The following is a 4,886-nucleotide window of genomic DNA, read 5'->3' as shown; positions in this document are numbered from 1 at the left end:
GAGAGAGTTATGATGAAGGCTTCGATGAAAATGTTGGTCAGCAGCCAATTGCCTCAATAGATGATGAAAATGATGGACAACAGCCAGTTGCATCAGATGAGGATTTTGACGAGGTTCGAAATGATGATGGTCAACAGCCGCATGATTTTGACGATGATCCAAAATATCCTCCAAATAATGATTCAAGTGAGGCTCCAAATGATGATCCAAGTGAGGCTCCAAATAGTGATCATGGTGATCCAAGTGAGGCTCCAAATGGTGATCCAAATGATGATCATGGTGATCCAAGTGAGGCTCCAAATGATGATCCAAGTGAGGCTCCAAATGGTGACCAACCTTCTGTTGTTGTGAGTTCTGCTAGGTATGTAAATCTTGCAAGGGTCAAATACTATTGTACATTTATGGCTCACTTGACATGATCTCATTACCCTTTATGTTTTGCACAACTCTGTGATAGGTTTGAAGAAGATGCACAAGGTACCGACAACCAAGAGGAGAAAAGAAGAAGCAATGAGCACAAGGTGCACGAGGAGCAAAGTGATGGCAAGAAGCTCAAGGAACAGACAGAAGCCCGAACGCTATATATGAATAATTATGAAACATTATGAATAATGTTGTATTTATGTTGGATGATGTTGGACCTATGTTAGAACTATGTTTGACATGATGTTTAAACGTGTTGGATGATGTTTGAATGAGCACATGGTTTTTCCTTTTTTTGATTTTTTTTGAATTTTATTTTGCTCATTTGAATTCTGGTCAAACCTAACTTTGACCAAGATTTAAACAAGTCTAAAATATCAAAATGAATAACTAAGCCTGGATCCTTCTTAGTTAATCCAAAATGAAGCTGTGGTGAGGTTTTTGAAATTTTCATGAAAAATGTGCTAAAATGAGGGGTCCAAAGGTAGGGTAAACAGCCTCATTTCTAAGCAAGTTTTTTTTCGACCTTATCTAAATCAGCCAAATAACTTTCCTAAGCATATATTCTATATATTCTATATATACAGACTATGTGCGCTGGTTTTTCCATTTTTTGATTTTTTTTAAATTTGTTTTGCTCATTTGAATTCTGGTCAAACTTAACTTTGACCAAGATTTAAACAAGTGTAAAACATCAAAAATGAAAAACTAAGCCTGGATCCTTCTTAGTCACTCTAAAATGAAGCTGTGGTGAGTTTTTTGAAATTTTCATGTTTATTTCCCCAAAACACTTCTCTTCACTTCATACAAGGGAGTTTGAGATACTCGAGATATCATACAATACACATGAACTTATCGTTTAAATGTATGTAAACCTTGTTTATCAACTTAAATTGTTAGTATATGACATAAGAAGACTATGTGTGCAGGTTTTTTATTTTTCTGATTTTTATTTAATTTATTATGCTCATTTGAAGTCTGGTCAAACATAGCTTTGACTGCTACAAACCCCTCCCAAACCCCGCTAACCCTAGCGCTGAACCAGGACCGTTCATCTAACCCTAACGCTGAACAAGGGCCGTGGATCTAACCCTTCTAGAAGGAATCTGTGGGGAGGAGGGGGACGATCCGCGAGATGCAATGTGATTGGCTGGGAGACTCTTTTTTTAAACAAATATCGGGCGCGCTGGATGGACCGTTGGGCTGTCTCGTTGTCTGGGCCTGAGACCGCAGTAATTAGCCCGTCTCAGCCTTTCCAGGCCTTGCATGCATGCATGGGAGGCGGCGACGTGCATAGGCTACGACGTGGGTTTGCATGCGCGGGAGGCTGCGACGTGCATGCATGCGAGCGAGGCGAGCGAGGCGCGCTAGGCGCGCTAGGCTAGCGAGGCCAGCTAGGTGGTTCAGGGCAGCGAGTCATATGCACCGCCCGGTCAAAGAGCTATGCAGTGATTCAAATGCACGCATGCGCCCCATGCATCATTTTTGTGCAAAAATTTAAGAGTGCAAAGCATAACGGATACACACACGTGCCCGGATACCCACACGCGTTCAGATTCACACACGCACCGTTCTCATCCTTTCCATCTTCCTCTCCCACCCACAGGCCTATAAATGGGGTGCCTATCTTCCTCTCCCACCCATAAGCCAGATCCGATCCATCTCTCCAACTTCAAACACCCAATCGACCGAGCCCTCCCCAAGCGAGACCATGCAGTTCAACGGGCCGACCTTCAGACGTCCGCCTATAGTGCCGGAGTTGCGCTACCCACCGGGCGTGCTCGTGGAGAGGGAGCTCCGTGTGTGGGCTATTTCAAGGTGGAGGGGTTCCGTCGAACTCACCCGCGCCTTCCTCAGAGCCGGCTATGCCCACCTCCCACGAGGCTCGCCGAGGATGTTCACCCTCAACGAGGTTCGTGACCGCGGCGGCATCCTCCTACTGCTCACAGTCACCTTCACCAACCCGTTTGACGCGCGCGAGCTCCTCGGCCAAGTCTTTTGGTGCGGCTGCGAGGCCATCTTCTTCACCGTCTACAACATCTACACCAACTACGAGAACATCTTCCCTACTCTAGCCGGGATGCACTCCCTTCCCTACGACGACGAGGAGGAGGTGTGAAGATGAAGACGGTGTTGAAGGGGCGCGCGCAGCCAAAGTGGAAGGAGGAGGTCAAGATGAAGAATGTTTTTTATTTGTTGCTTTTCTATGTCGTGTCGTGTCGTGTCATGTTTCGTCATGAGTCCGTGAACTCTCCGTGAACTTATTATCCTTATTGTAATGGTACTTGTATTGCATCTTATCTAAGTTATTTATTAGGGTTTATTATGTGTGTTAAAAAATGTTCATGCCCAAACATATAATTTCTTCCCTAAACCAAGTCATGAAGCTCGAGAACTTGTGGTTTTCATTAATGAAAATCGGAGGGGGTGAGAAGCCCACCGTTTCATTCAAAAAAAAAAGTCATGAACTAACATGCAAATTTATTCCCTTTAAATCCTAAACCAAGTGCCACTCTAACACTAAACCAAGTGCCACGCTAACCAAAATTTCAGTGTAAACATATGTTTTCAACATTCTAACCCTCCAAAATTTCAGTACAAAACAAATGAAAATCACTCTCACGCGTGTGCAAACATTCACGGTCTCACTATTTTTTTTGACAAATTTCGCAGTCTTACTATGTATACCTTCCTTCCCTACCCATGTCAAACTCTTGCAATCTCTCCTAGCGGTTACCAGCGCAGCCCTAAACACCACAAACCCACGCGGTCCTGGGTTCGAGTCCCCATCCGCACCAATTTTTTGTGCATTTTCCACCCTTCATTTTTTAGACAAATTAGTTTTTACTCAATGTAATGCCCTTAAAAAATGTTGATTTATTTTGGCACTAGGTGTAAACCTCTACCAGAGCTGAGGCACATTTTCCATCACAATTTGGTCTTTGATTTAAATCACGGTGTATTTGAATTGGATTACTTAAATTGCTATTAAATATTTAACAGCTCCAAAAAATTTCTAACCTTAATTGTTTGGCTCTGGAATAATTCATTAGCTGCATTTCATGGATCAAAAGTTTCTGAATTCCTCATATCTTCTCCTTTTTTTCAACATATTTAAATGTTGATCACTTCTTTTTTTTTCAACATTTAAACAACTTTGACCAACATTTAAACTAGGTGAATTTCTCATACAATTTCAAGATTAAAAATTCCTCCATAATTCATGCCTTTCCATACATTTTCAACATTACAACCAGTGCGATTACCATACCTACAAATGCCCAAAAGTATTTGCAAATGGGTATTGGTAGTGCTTGATCTTCAAGCTTCCTAACCTTCTTCTTCAACATCCTAAGCTCAACAGCTAGCTCTCTGTCAGTGCGTGCTTCGCCCTCCATCTCTTCTTCCGGAGCTCGTGCTGCGACCATTGCGGTTCGGGGCAGCATGCGCAACCATTCTTCATGCTCTTCTTGCAGTTCATTTATCAGAGTCTTGGCCAGAGCATCGACCCAAAGAAAGAAGCATGTCACCTGCATGAACACGGAACAGATCAACCCATTGCTCAAAGATCCCAACCACAAAAATGGTGCAATTGCCCCGATTCTTACCCCATTCTCACTGCACACGTAGAACAGACGATTCTGGTTCCTCAGTGTGTGAGAAACCCTCCGATCAACACTCGCCCGGCATCGCGGATAGACGAAGACAGGCATCTCCACACGTGCCCGGCTCTGCATCCGCGAGGTGGCGCGGGAGCTTGCGGAAGACATGGAGCTCGAAGCCGAATGGGATCTCGCCGCGCCCTTCACAGCTAGCTTCCCATCGCCGCGCCCTCCACAGCTAGCTTCCCACCACCATTGTGCTCTCGCTCTCTCGCCGTGGTCAGGGTCGTGCTCTCTATCGCCGTGGTCACCGGCGCTGTCGCCCGCTTATATAGCACACCCGCAACGGCTCTATGCTCAACGGCTCTCTGCTGGGTCCCGCAGGCCACGCGTGCAACGGTCTGAATAAAATTGGCTGCCTCTGCCGCCTGGTCCCACCTGTAAGGCCGAGTCAAAATGTTGACCTGACGGAGATGCCAAAGTTCACAGAACGAGTCGGTGCGCACGTACTAGGGGCAAAACTGAGCACAATTTGCATCTGAGGGCAAAACTGAGCACAAAGACACCACTAAGGGCAAAAGGATAATTAACCCAAATAAAAAGTCCTCCCAAACGGCATCCCCCTGGGGGTTTCACCGTCAAGAAGAAGGACGAGATTGTGGTGAGCAGCATTCATCTAAGTTTGAAAAATCCTACAGAGTGGTGAGCGACCCTCCCACTCCGGGGCTTAGCTGCAGCCCAGCGCTCGCCTAAGTTCGAAAAATCCTATCGAGTGGTGAGCGACCCTCCCACTCGGGGGCTTAGCTGCAGCCCAGTGCTTGTCTAAGTTTGAAAAATCCTACCGAGTGGTGAGCGACCCTC

Source organism: Triticum aestivum, chromosome 7B (assembly GCF_018294505.1).
Source record: "Triticum aestivum cultivar Chinese Spring chromosome 7B, IWGSC CS RefSeq v2.1, whole genome shotgun sequence".
NCBI lineage: Eukaryota > Viridiplantae > Streptophyta > Magnoliopsida > Poales > Poaceae > Triticum > Triticum aestivum.
This window is presented reverse-complemented; position numbering follows the sequence as displayed.